The 15,439-nt window shown below is 35.9% G+C and overlaps 1 long non-coding RNA gene across 1 annotated transcript in view; it reads right to left on the reverse strand.

Moving 5' to 3' along the window:
* Nucleotides 1-10,140, reverse strand: part of LOC128656280 (uncharacterized) — a 285,310-nt gene extending 275,170 nt beyond the window's left edge. Inside the window, exon 1 of the long non-coding RNA XR_008401989.1 lies at nucleotides 10,098-10,140. This is a non-coding gene — a long non-coding RNA (uncharacterized LOC128656280). The remainder of the gene's footprint in view (nucleotides 1-10,097) is intronic.
* Between the last annotated feature and the right edge of the window lie 5,299 nt (nucleotides 10,141-15,439).

Raw genomic sequence — 15,439 nt, forward strand, 5'->3', positions numbered from 1 at the left:
AATTTAAATCTAACGAAATAAATTAACTCTTATTAAATAAATTGTTCCTATTTAAAGCTAAATACTTACCTGTAAAATAAACCCTAATATAGCTACAATATAAATTATAATTATATTGTAGCTATTTTAGGATTAATATTTATTTTACAGGCAACTTTGTATTTATTTTAACCAGGTACAATACCTATTAAATAGTTAATAACTATTAAATAGTTACCTAGTTAAAATAATTACAAAATTACCTGTAAAATAAATCCTAACCTAAGTTACAATTAAACCTAACACTACACTATCAATAAATAAATTAAATACAATACCTACAATTATCTACAATTAAACCTAACACTACACTATCAATAAATAAATTAAATAAAATACCTACAATTATCTACAATTAAACCTAACACTACACTATCAATAAATTAATTAAATACAATATCTACAAATAAATACAATGAAATAAATTAACTAAAGTACAAAAAATAAAAAAGAACTAAGTTACAAAAAATAAAAAAATATTTACAAACATTAGAAAAATATTACAACAATTTTAAACTAATTACACCTACTCTAAGCCCTCTAATAAAATAACAAAGACCCCCAAAATAAAAAAAATGCCCTACCCTATTCTAAATTAAAAAAGTTCAAAGCTCTTTTACCTTACCAGCCCTGAAAAGGGCCCTTTGCGGGGCATGCCACAAAAAGTTCAGCTCTTTTGCCTGTAAAAAAAAACATACAATACCCCCCCCCCAACATTACAACCCACCACCCACATACCCCTAATCTAACCCAAACCCCCCTTAAATAAACCTAACACTAAGCCCCTGAAGATCTTCCTACCTTATCTTCACCTCGCCGGGTATCACACCGATCCGTCCTGGCTCCGATGTCTTGATCCAAGCCCAAGCGGGGGGCTGAAGATGTCCATGATCCGGCTGAAGTCTTCATCCAAGCGGGAGCTGAAGAGGTCCATGATCCGGCTGAAGTCTTCTATCAACGGCATCTTCAATCTTCTTTCTTCCGGAGCCATCATCATCCAGCCGACACGGATCCAATCTCTTCTACCGACGCCTACTCGCCGAATGACGGTTCCTTTAAATGACGTGATCCAAGATGGTGTCCGTCGAATTCCGATTGGCTGATAGGATTCTATCAGCCAATCAGAATTAAGGTAGGAAAATTCTGATTGGCTGATGGAATCAGCCAATCAGAATCAAGTTCAATCCGATTGGCTGATCCGATCAGCCAATCAGATTGAGCTCGCATTCTATTGGCTGATCGGAACAGCCAATAGAATGCAAGCTCAATCTGATTGGCTGATCGGATCAGCCAATCGGATTGAACTTGATTCTGATTGGCTGATTCCATCAGCCAATCAGAATTTTCCTACCTTAATTCCGATTGGCTGATAGAATCCTATCAGCCAATCGGAATTCGAGGGACGCCATCTTGGATGATGTCCCTTAAAGGAACCTATATTCTTCAGTTGGACATCGGAAGAAGAAGATGGATCCACGCTGGAGGTCTTCAAGATGGAGCCGTTCGTCATCGGATGAAGATAGAAGATGCCGCTTGGATCAAGATGGTTGCCGGTCCGGATTTCCTCTTCTTCCCGGATAGGATGAAGACTTTGGAGCCTCTTCTGGACCTCTTCAGCCGCCGCTTGATAGAAGACTTCAGCCGGATTGTGGATCGCCATCCCCCGCTTGGCCTTGGATGAAGACTTCGGAGGCTTGGATCAAGACTTCGGAGGACGGATCGGTGAACCTGGCATGGTGAAGATAAGGTAGGAAGATCTTCAGGGGCTTAGTGTTAGGTTTATTTAAGGGGGGTTTGGGTTAGATTAGGGGTATGTGGGTGGTGGTGGGTTGTAATGTTGGGGGGGGTATTGTATGTTTTTTTTTACAGGCAAAAGAGCTGAATTATTTGGGGCATGCCCCGCAAATGGCCCTTTTCAGGGCTGGTAAGGTAAAAGAGCTTTGAACTTTTTTAATTTAGAATAGGGTAGGGTATTTTTTTATTTTGGGGGTCTTTGTTATTTTATTAGGGGTCTTAGAGTAGGTGTAATTAGTTTAAAATTGTTGTAATATTTTTCTAATGTTTGTAAATATTTTTTTATTTTTTGTAACTTAGTTCTTTTTTATTTTTTGTACTTTAGTTAGTTTATTTCATTGTATTTATTTGTAGATATTGTATTTAATTAATTTATTGATAGTGTAGTGTTAGGTTTAATTGTAGATAATTGTAGGTATTGTATTTAATTTATTTATTGATAGTGTAGTGTTAGGTTTAATTGTAACTTAGGTTAGGATTTATTTTACAGGTCATTTTGTAATTATTTTAACTAGGTAACTATTTAATAGTTATTAACTATTTAATAGGTATTGTACCTGGTTAAAATAAATACAAAGTTGCCTGTAAAATAAATATTAATCATAAAATAGCTACAATATAATTATAATTTATATTGTAGCTATATTAGGGTTTATTTTACAGGTAAGTATTTAGCTTTAAATAGGAATAATTTATTTAATAAGAGTTAATTTATTTAGTTAGATTTAAATTATATTTAACTTAGGGGGGTGTTAGTGTTAGGGTTAGACTTAGCTTTAGGGGTTAATACATTTATTATAGTAGCGGTGAGCTCCGGTCGGCAGATTTAGGGGTTAATTATTGTAGGTAGCTGGCGGCGACGTTGTGGGGGGCAGATTAGGGGTTAATAAATATAATATAGGGGTCGGCGGTGTTAGGGGCAGCAGATTAGGGGTACATAACTATAATGTATGTTGGGGCGGTGTACGGAGCGGCAGATTAGGGGTTAATAAGTGTAAGGTTAGGGGTGTTTAGACTCGGGGTACATGTTAGGGTGTTAGGTGCAGACTTAGGAAGTGTTTCCCCATAGGAAACAATGTAGCTGCGTTAGGAGCTGAACGCTGCTTTTTTGCAGGTGTTTTTTTTCAGCTCAAACAGCCCCATTGTTTCCTATGGGGGAATCGTGCACGAGCACGTTTTTGAAGCTGGCCGCGTCCGTAAGCACCACTGGTATCGAGAGTTGCAGTGGCGTTAAATATGCTCTACGCTCCCTTTTTGGAGCCTAACGCAGCCCTTCTGTGAACTCTAAATACCAGCGGTATTTAAAAGGTGCGGGAGAAAAAAAGCATGCGTAGCTAACGCACCCCTTTAGCCACAGAACTCTAAATCTAGCCGACTGAGTTTCTGTAAAGCAATGGGCCTCACCATGTTATAACTTGTTTCCACTTTTCTATCTTTACTACTGAGGACAATTAGGGACAGATGTAAACAGCCAATAAAAGACACTGTGCAATGAAGGCTGTGTAGAAGAATTATCTTAAAGGCTTTCCACACAGCCTTGTCTGCACAGAAATAAAAGAAAATTAGTTCAAACATGGTGGGCTTCCTTACTTTAAAGAAACTATATTGCTTTATACTGGGTGACCATATTGCTACTTTAAAAAGGGACACATATGAAAAATGCATATGTCAGGGTTCTTATACAAAACATTTCTTTAAACAGCCCTGGAAACAGCCCTGACATATGTATTTTTCATATGCGTCCCTTTTTAAAGCGGCAATATGGTCACACTATTTATACATTGAAAATATAAGTGTATAGGTTTAGGGATGCTGCAATCTACCCCTGAAGTTTCACGATTGGGATGATTGATGATTGACAACCCCTGCTAGTGGCTGATTGGCCGCAAATGTGCAGGGGCGGCATTGCGCAAGCATTTCACCAGAAATGCTTGTGCAATGATAAATGCCAACAGCGTATGCTACAGCGGATCATGTCCCCCTGACATTTGATAAATCTACCCCTTAATCTCTAAAAACAACAAATTGAATTGTAAAAATACAGCTACATATTATTCTATGGGTAATTTTTGCTTTGAATACATCCTTATGTCTAGCAGGTATTGCTGTTTAAGAAATGTTATTTAATGACTTGTTTATTTTCTAATGTTAAGTTTTTGTAATTGCATTTTTATATTTGCTGAAGTGCTGTTGGTAATTTGTATTTGCTGCTGCAGTCTGTTTTACCGGCTTTTATTCAATCTGGCCTGAGGTTTCCAATTAATTTGTGGATAGTTTTATGCACACCAGAGTAAAAATGTTTTATATAATTTGGTAGCATCTCTAACACTTGACATTCAAGGATGTTGTGAACTTTTGTAATATTTTGGGATAGCTTATAACTTATAATTACCAGAGCAGGTTCTCAAGTATTAAATGCGGAACAGTATAATAGGAATTTACTGGTACTGTTGAACTGAAACCTCAAGGTTGTTGCTTGTGTATTCTGAAAATATTATTTTGCAATGAAAATCCTAATTTCTACCTTTTGCAGGATCATAAGGACTATTTTAATGCTGATTGGAATGATGCTTTAAACAACCTATTAATTTTTTTTATATATACTCCCAATGATATTATCCCTTTAATAATTAGACCTGCCTACCACAATTATACCATATCTATAATTTTGCTACCACAGTAAGACGTATATGCCTTAACTGTATTAACCACTTACTTCCCAATCCCTAGCAATAACCTTTTGTTACTCTAACCATTATACATTATTTTACCTTCAGCCTATTCTTTTTAAAATGAACAATGTCTCATACTTCTTTAACCCCTTACCTTACAGCTATAAATAAAAACATCCATAGCGTAATTAAACCTAATTGTGACCCTTTACTCATTAACCTTATTAACCCTAAGAAGTATATTTAATAGCCCCCTTGTAGAAACCCCAATAGGCAACCTATCCTTCAAATTAACTCCTACAATAACTGCACTTAACAAAAGTAGTGGCATTCTCAGGTGCTGCTCCTGCCCAAAAACCCACCTTGCAAGAAGTCCCTGGAGGACTCTTGCCAGACTTAATGGTTCCCTCATGCAAGAGACTCCCCCCCCCCACCAATAATGGTGCATCTCCACCTATAATTGTCCCCACACCCAAGGATCCCCCAGTATAATGAACATTGGTACCAAAGGAATCTCTATATGACTGCCCATTTCAAACTAAAAAATAAAATACCATGGAATCAAACATATTCTTCAATAGAAAAAATCCCCTGGCATAGCTTCTAAGCAAGATCACAGATAATGAATAAAAATCATTCTGCATGTTTTGCTGTGAGATCTCCAGTTGATGATTGATGAAATCCAATGTATTATAGAAATGGGAGGAATCAAATTAAAATGAAGCAATAGTTGATTGATTCTAAATAGTTGATGATTTAAACAGTATTTCATAACTCTATGTCTTCCAGCTTGAGGGATGTTTATCTAACTAAGTAGTTATCTGGATATGTAGGACAGACATATAAACTACAATATAATACTTAAGAAAAAAAAGTTTTTACATAATTTCTCTCCATGCTGGCAAGTTTTTGATAATCAGCCCTAAGACTCAAGCAATACAATGGTATTAAAATGTAATTATATTAACCAATATTTACATAGGATGATAATTATTATAAATTAATTTCATTGGATCCTTTTATTCTGTGACTGTTCTTTCTAGGAATGTATAAATAGTGAAATATCTTGTCATTACTCATTTTAATAACTTTAAAGCAACATCAAACATCTTAAAAACATTGAATGCTAATTTGATTTAATTTGTTTATACCTTATATTTGATCATTTCTTTAATATTTGAATAACTTATATAGTTAAAAAGGCATCTGCATATTTTTCTCAAGCTAATCCGTATACACTATTATGTCTATCATATATTTGGCAATTTTAGTGTCCCTTTAACAGGAATGCTAACTTGGGCTCCTTTGTAAAATAGAGAAAGGATTTAAATACATTTTTCTTTCATGATTCAGATAAAACAATTTAACAACTTTCTAATTTACATCTATTATAATAAAAAAACATGTATAATGAGAATTGCAACAAAGCCTCAATACAACTTGAACACACCCTTATACATTCCCTCCAATTAGGAAACAAGTGCTGGTTGCCCCATCCATAGACCCCCCTTGATTAAAACATTCCAAATAAAAAAATAAACTTTTGCAAGGGTACTTAAAACCTTCTTCCTTTCTACTATCCCTTTTCTGTTAAGACCCTTAATGAGTATTTCTCACTTCCATGCTGGTAGACATTGTATCCTGAAAAATACTAATGATATAATAGTCCCAATGTATCTACTATTAGATTCCTTTAAAGTACAACCTAAATATCAAATACAGGACCTATGGATTGTTTTTTACTCCCACGGGTTGAGATAACATTTACTATTGCATTACATACTCACAGGGACAAAACTAAAAGGACATGTTCCTGTACAGCTTTTGAAAAACGTAGTGCCTCCGAAACACCAAGACAAACACTCTAATTTCTGTATGCACAATTGGCTACCCGTCACCATAAATTGTCTTACACCCAGGCATGACAAAATGATTTACCATTTCAGATATCCCTTAAGGAGTGGAATAATATTTTCTACTGTATGAATAAATTATACAATTTCACACCATTATACATTTTTAATGAAATGGTAGTCGAAAGGACACTAAAGTCAAAATGAAACTTTTATGATTCAGATAGGGCATGGAATTTTAAGACCCTTTCAAATTTACTTCTATCATCAAATGTTGCACAGTCTTTTTATGTGCACACTTTCTCAGGAATCAGTTACTACTGAGCATGTTCAAGAGTTCATAGTTTATACATATATGAGTCTGTGATTGGCTGATGGCTGTTATATGAGGCAGGGCACTGGCAAAAATCTTTTGCTCATTTAAAACTTAGATTAAGTACTGTTGCATTGTCTTTTTATTATGGATTTGTTAGTTATGCAATTCAATTGTATTTAATGGTCCTTTAACTGCCCTACTAAAACACATTTTCCAATAAGCCTCAGACCACTGTTGGAGGAAATGTAACCAATTAGGAACGTTATGCCATATTTGGTGTGCATGCTCCAAAATCTAATCATTTTGGGAACAAACCAGACTTTATTTAAAACATCTAATCAATTGCACTGTCCCTCTAGATCTCCTTAACTTACTGTTAAATGGTAATCTTAAATTAAAACCAAAAGCTCACACCAAACTTTTCCAACTTTTCCAGCTGTAACTTAATTAGCTAAACAACTAATTTCTAGGTTGTGGAAAGAAGACAAGGTTCCCGCCCCACAAGATTAGGTTCCCACCTCACAAGACTGGATATCACAAATAAACCTTAAAATGAAGGTCAATTTCGATGAATTAGTACCTGGATTTTAATAATCCTATTAAAAACAAGGGCACTTTAATTAATCAAAATTGAAATTTCACTCGTTTTCTTCAAAAACTTACCTTTTAATCCTGACAGCCACTCCAGCGATTCCCCCGTCCATCGGAAGCCTCTTCATACGTCAGAAATGATGAATCCGGCTTCCTGCAATCACGGCTTTCCCCCCCGGGGGAATCATGGCCTGAGGCAACGCCATGATTGGAGGAAGCCGGATTTGTCATTTTGGACCCGTGAAGAGGGCTTGCGATGGGCAGAGGAAGCGCTGCAGCAGCTGTCAGGATTAAAAGGTAAGTTTTTGAAGAAAACAAGTCAAATGTCAATTTTGATTAATTAAAGTGCCCTTGTTTTTAATAGGATTATTAAAAACCGGGCACTAATTCATCGAAATTGACCTTCACTTTAAACATATTATTATTTCTCAGTATACAAGTTACATTTTTATCTGGACATGGTGTTTAAATGGGAATCAAGACCTAAAGCCCCCATTTTCATATACAACTCTCTCTCTCTTATACAGGTATACCTCACTTTACAGCGCTTATCTTTGCAGTGCTTCGCTAATACAGCGCTTTGTGGAGCTGAAGTTCAGCTTTCAAGGATTTTGAAACAGTGCTGTAATTAATCATTGTAAGATTGCGAAAAAAGTGACTAGCACCATTTTGTTATGCTTAGTTCACTCTGTTTACAGCTTTACAGTGCAATCTGTGTCTCAGTGCTATAGTCTGGCAAATTTGACTACAGTAATTGTCTCTATTTTACAGGTACAGTATTTATTAAATACTAATTGAATACTGTGCTGTGCTAGTGTTAAACTAAACGTAGCACTATTGCACCCGTAATATATGTTAATTCAAACATGTTTTCAAGTTTTAAAACACACTGGCAAGTGAAAAGAAAGCTAAAACTGCCTTGTTTCACTTTAAGGTGGTTTTCACTTTACAGCGGGGCTCCAGGTCCCTAACCCGCTGTATGAGCGGGGTAAACCTGTAATACCCTTTTTAACATTTTGCTATCTTAGGTACTTGTATTATTTATATTTCAACTACAGACCTTTTTACTGGTGCTCCCATGAGAGTCATAGGGGTCCATTTATCATTGTGCGGACGGACATGATCCTCTATAGCGAACCATGTCCGCCGCACATCGATAAATGCCGACAGCACATGCTGTCGGCATTTATCATTGCACCAGCAGTTCTTGTGAACTGCTGGTGCAATACTGCCCCCTGCAGATTCGCGGCCAATAGGCCGCTAGCAGGGGGTGTCACTCAACCCGATCGTATTCGATCGGGTTGATTTCTGTCCGCCACCTCAGAGCAGATGGTCAGGTTATGGAGCAGCGGTCCATGTGTTTCTGGGGAGCCTGAAGGCTCGCCAGAAACACAGGGATAAATAGACCCCATAGTTTTGTTGTTCACTTTTGTATGATACACCCTATCATGTATAATGCAGTGAGTAAATACTGTATGAAAGTTTCTCATGGTCTGTTTTTTTGGGGTTTGTGCCAGTAACAGGATCTTTAATCAAAATTGGAAGTGTACTTTACCTTTCTCCTCAACATTAATATGATTTAGTCATCAATTACCAGAAAAGAGACCAAGTAGTCCTTATTGCGTTGCTCATCCGACCACAAAAATTCAAATCAGGCACACAGTTGTATTATTCTGTGTCTTATCTTTGTTTATTTGTGTTATTTATATTTACTATCATGAAAATAAAATTTATAAAAAGAAAAAATTAAATGGACATGAAAGTCCAAATCAAACTTTTATGGATCAGACAGAGCATGCAATTTTAAGAGACTTTTCCATTTACTTATAAAATTTACTTTGTTCCTTTTCTATCCTTTGTTAAAAAGGAATACCTAGTCAGGAACTGTGCACTACTGGTTGCTAGCTGGTAATTGGTAGTTATATCCAGTAATGCTTTGCAAGGGTTAAACACATAGTTTTATGCAACAATAGTATATATAGTATATCTTTTTGCACTTTTATTTCCCTCTAACAGAACCAATACCATGCATTAAGGCTGATTTAAATCTATAGTAAAAAGGTATGCTCCCTGTTTTTTCTCTTATGTTTTTGGGAGAATTTTCTATAATTTATTTCTCGTCTTCCAAACAGATTCAAGTGTAACTTGTATTAATATAGATTCCTTAATTGTAAAGCTTGATGACTCAGGTACTTAACCTATTATGTCATGTGTATGGCATTAAAATACAATAAATAATAAAAACAAACAAAAATTATTATTTTTATCTTTATTTGTATAATGCAACAACAGATTCTGCCTTGGAATACAGGGGGTACAATAAATAAAGAGAAGACCAGGATAGCATTTAGGATCTAAGCATACCTATACATTTAATGGACGTTGTGGTAATGGGAAGATTTACACTGAAAAAGCTAAATAGTCAGTGGCTTTGCTGCGGGGGGGGGGGGGGGATCTGCCCCAGCATATTAACTGTCCCCCCATGTGCTCCCTCCTCAACTGTGGTAATCCCTTACTTTAATCCAACACTCTGCCCAGACTGTTCAAGCTCCCGCTATGACCCCCTTGCCCTGCCCACAACACATCCAAATAACCCATGATACACTGCCAGATCCTCTTATTATGGCCACTCCCACAAACCCCAGGTGGGCCTCTTGGAAGTTCCTACCCAGATATAATTTCTGGATACACCACTGTAAATAGTCAATTGGGTATTAAACATAAAATGTTATGTACCTGCAAAATGTTTACTTAAAGGATTACTAACTTCTTTTTGTTATGCAAAACGCAACAAACAGCTAGCATTGCATTTATCACATCAAAGTAGTGTACCTTTTTTTTTCATAAACCAAGCTCCCTTGATCCCTTTATCTTCATTACATCACGTAATCCAGTCCTCAAATGTGGGCCGTCTATGGTCTAACATACTTGCCAATCAGATGGCGAGTATTTGCATAACATTATACTACATTACTGTCATTCCACGCATGCGCAATAGGATTCTCTTAGTCTCGCATGCCCATATTGCTCTACAGAACCCAACATGACCGACAATAGAAAAAATAAATCACATGCACACTTTAAATTTAGAACAATGCGATAGGTATTCCAGTCATTCTACAATGCTAGTGGTCCTGTATTGCTTTGATATATGCAATATCCGCTTTCAAGATTTAAATAATATATAAAATATGACTCTCACATGTAACTGATAATTGCATTAAGATTGAATAGATGGATTTATATTTTTATTCGACAAAAAATACATATTTTCATAATAAAACAAATTAAATGTATTGATATGTAATTCAGAGTGGGCAAAGTGAGTTATACATACTCTAATTTATTGAAATATAAATGTGATTAGTTTTTTTGACAATATATATATTTATCTTTTAACCATCCGTATGCAAATATAAAATTATTTTGTTGAGGGATTGTGATCAAGATATGATTTTTAATAATCATATATTTTGCTCGTTCATCATAGGGAGATTCTATTTTGTATTCAATAATTCTACCGCAAAAAAATAATAATGGCCAAACAAATGCATTGTGTGTTACAATATATATAATGTTGCTTGTTAATTCTAGAGCAATTCTCGAAGTGCTCAAACGCTAGATACTTACGTTTACTGCGCAGCCGAATCTTTTGGTGCAGTATCGATAGAGCGTGTCTTCTTCAACATAAGATGGTGACGTATCCGATGACGTTGCGCTAACTTGCGCATGTGCATTTCGTCTAGGAGTCGCCATCTTCCAACTGGAGTTGTTCAGCCGGATTGGAAATCTGTAACGGCGAACAACACAGTGGGTTTGGAAATACTTTATATTTCAAACATCAATATATTAAAAACGCTAAATATTTGTAACATAATCTACATTTAAAAAAGATTGATTTAAAGGTATACTATTGTAATAATATGATTCTATTTTCGACTACAGTGTCCCTTTAAGGAGAGTGAAGCAACACTGCACCATATATTTATTATGTATTTTGCCTGGTTTTCAATATTAGTTCAGTTCCAATTCATCCAAAGTGGCTGCAGAGCCTCCTTCATACCCAACCTTTTCCTGTTATAAGTAAGATAGAATATTCAATTTAAAACAACTTAAAATGTACTCTACTTTACTTCTATTATTATATTTGCCTTATATTCCCTTAGTATAATTTGTTGAAAGACCAGCAATGTACAACTGGGAGCTAGCTGAACACATAAGGTGAGCCAATAACAAGAGGCATATACACTATATGGCCAAACATATGTGGACACCTGACCATCACTCTTATATGAGCTTGTTAGACACCCTATTCCAAAACCATGGGCATTAATATGGAGTTGGCCCATGCTTTGCGGCTATAACACTCTGACAGTTCTTCTGCTGTTGATTCTTCCAGAGGCAATCTGAAAATCTGTAATCAGTGATGCAACACCTGTTAGCAATAGGTGTGACTGAAACACCTAAACACAATAATTAATTTGGGTATCTACATACTATTTGCTACATACTATACGTATTTGCAGCCACCAATCAGAAACTAGCTCTCAGTAGATAATTGCTTCTCCTGAGCCTACCTAGGTTCTCTAGTCCTAGTTCAATGACCTATTATAAGTGCCTAGAGACCCCTCATCCTCAGGTGATGACTAAACTGCTTGGTTACTTATGGCACTTAAAGGGTTACACAAAAGTTGGTAGTGATTTTTAATGACATTTAGTGTTTCAATGAATATTTAATTGCCGATATACGCTATGAATTTACTGTCCCATTAATTAGATATTTTAGGGCTTGAGTGAATGTGAAGATAGGAGTACTAATATCAAAAACTTTTTACACAGATTAGTAAATGAATAAAAAAAAAAGAAAATAAATAATCGTTAAGAAATAAATAAATAAGGAGATATCGAACTACTTTTGCTCTGCTTTGCAGCTGTCTATTGAAATATTTAAATGATGGGAAATGCTATAAATAGTTATGTAAAAGCAATAATTTATTTATACAGTACAGTGTTTTATTGGCATTATTGCAATAAAATCAATATTGCTAAGTCCTAGAAATCTTCATTTAATGGCTACAGATGAGACAATGTTTGCAATGCTATTTGATGAGCTTTTGTAATCAGTCAGTTTTGACAGGAGTAGACTCGTTTATACAATTCTGGTAACTTAAAGTGATGGTAAATTTTCCCAAACTGCTAAACATATTTGGAAAGGTCTTCTCCTAACTAGCATATCGATATGCTTATTTATTACACAAGTCATCTGTGCACTAAATAAATGCTACATTACGTCATTAAATGCAGCCTCTCTCTCCAATTTTTGATGTGGGTTATTTGAGTGGCAGCTCTTCTAGCCGAACGGAGTGTCACCATGCGCCCCATGTTATCTGATCACAGTACGCTCCTGTGCTTGAAACGCTGCAATCAACTTGAAATGCGCAACTCCTTACGCCATTTGCGCAACAGAAGCAGTGATGCAGTTGCGCAAATAGCGTAAGGAGTTGCGCATGCGCATTTCATACATATATTTAGATGGAACAGACAGTTCCCATAGACCACAATGAAAAGGCACTTTTTAGTGCCGTTTTTTTTTCTTTCTTTCATGATTCAGATAAAGCATGAAATTGTAAGCAACTTTCTAATTTACTCCTATTATCATTTTTTTTTCCTTCTCCTGGTATCTTTATTTGAAAAAGCAGGAATGTAAGCATAGGAGCTGTCCCATTTTGATTCAACGCCCTTGATAGCGCTTGCTGATTGGTGACTACATTTAGATACCAATGAGCAAGCGCTACCCAGGTGCTGAAACAAAGATGGGACGGCTCATAAGCTTATATTCTTGCTTTTTCTCATAAAGATACCAAGAGAATAGAGAAAAAAATGTAATAGGAGTAAATTAGAAAATTGCTTAAAATTGCATGCTCTATCTGAATCATGAATGAAAAAAGTTGAGTTCATTGTCCCTTTAAGCCAGGTATTAGCATGTCCGGGGCTCTTGCAAGAAGAGGATCAGGGGCGCGATCACATATACGGCGCAGGTTTTGTAATTTCACCTTGCACATCGGGGTATTACATATACTGCACCATTAGATGCTAAACTGGTGTAAGTAGGACAAACGGGCGATCTTCTGAAATGTGCGCAAATACACATTTTAGTCGTCGCAAGTAACTTACGCCAGTATTTTATCCACGGAAAGTGTCAATAAAGAGTAGTTTTATGCAAATTAGGCTAACACATAATTATGCTTTTCAAAATTCATATATAAACCCATATATAAAGAGATGAAGGTAATACAATTATGATTTCCCATTGTTCTCTGCTCCAAGTATTGTTGATTGTTTTGAGAAGAAAATTAAAGTAAATAAGCAAGTATATGTCCACAATGTGATAAAGTACCTACAAGCTCAATCCATTTGATTATGTTGTGGCTTCAAACTATTTCAAATACACAAATAAACCTTAAAAAAACAATATCATAGTGTACTGTCCCTTTAACGTTGAGATGTTGCTTAAATGTATGTGTTTGTTAAGGCTTCCAGGGAGTTACGTTGTTTTTTTAGTCAGTGCAAGGGTTGCTGCGCCTGCAATATGTGGCGAGGTGAGAATGGAGTAGATTTTCTGAATTCTGCGCGCGTAAGTCCTTACGCTGTATATTGGATACCAAATTGCGCTGCTATTCTATGTTAGTCTATGGTTAAAAAAAATACGTCCGAAGGGTGAAATATATACGCGCGTAACTTGTATGCTACGCCGTATATGTAATACCAAAATCGCGTAAAATCTGGCGTCGCCGGCTTTTGCGGGCAACGCTGCATATGTAATAGAGGCCCAGGTTAGTGTGCTCTCCAATTCGCATTAAGGTATTTTTAGCTTCATGTGAACTTTTTACTTGTAGCTTTAAAACATTTACATTCGTTTTATGAAAGTGAATGTAAATGTTTAATGAAAATAAAATTTTCCTTTAGTTTTAAACTAAAAGAAAACTAAATAGTGCAGGCAACGAATATTCAAAGAAATGAATTTCCTCAAATATCTGAAATGAAAAAAATATCATCCAAATGGATATTTTCTGGCCTGCAGATGTCTAATATTTATATATTAGGCGGACAAAGGTTCCCTAAAATAAATCATTGCATATATAGGGAAGAACACATTCCATAAAAGAACACACTGTTGTGAAAAATGCTTGCATCGATACTGACCTATAACTTGTAGACAAGGATTTGGAGTCTTCTTATGCACTGGCATGTAGCTATTTATGTACAATGTTTATCAGTCTGATTTTATAGGTGTGGGAGGTATGTGCAGACTCTTAACTCAAACACATTTATTTTGTTGATGTTGGCTCACTTCCAAATACTTTCTTAGGACACAATATTCTTAGATAAAAAAAGACTTTATAGAATGAGAGAATAAATGGTTATATCGACACCAATAGTATATGTATTGTTATCATGCATTTACTGCACAGAAACAAAACGATTGTGGAAGTTTATTATCTGTATGAAAGTATAAAAAAGGAAGTGAATGTAATACAAGTTTTTTTTCCTGTGCTTTTCCAGAATTCTGCTGAGTTTTTTACCCCTGAACTAGTGAAGTTCAGGGGTAAGTGTCAATTTCTGAATCTTCAAAAAAAATGTAGTTACAAAAAAAAAACCTTATAACATTATAGAAATTACAGTACGTAAGGATGATGGAATTAATTTACCCCCCCCCCCAACAAAAGTCTACAATTTATCTAAGGGTTGTTTTTTAAAATGCTACCACAATAACACATAAGGAGGACAATTTTATTTTACACAAAAATGTACATTTATTTATTCATTTCCAAAACTGGCCTAGATTATTTTGAGATTGAAATGAAGGAGCTGATTAAAATGATAGCCATCTTGTGTGCCTATGTTTGACCCATCCTTTAGGCAAACATAGGTGGCTATCTGGGTGCAAAGGACTGAGGGGTACATTCCAACCTGCAGTGGAACTGAGGGCTGAGGAAGCCCATAGTCTACTATGGACCACTCACAGTCAGGAGCCACAGGAAGCACAGTGGGGACAGTAGCTTCCTCAGATGGACCCTATATGGGCTGTAAGCACCAACAGCTGCAGTTTATCTGCCCCCTTATTTCCCTGTTCCCTCCTCAGTGATGTTAAGGCATTAGTTGGCTGCAATTTG

The sequence above is a fragment of the Bombina bombina genome, chromosome 4 (assembly GCF_027579735.1).
Source record: "Bombina bombina isolate aBomBom1 chromosome 4, aBomBom1.pri, whole genome shotgun sequence".
Classification (NCBI taxonomy): domain Eukaryota; kingdom Metazoa; phylum Chordata; class Amphibia; order Anura; family Bombinatoridae; genus Bombina; species Bombina bombina.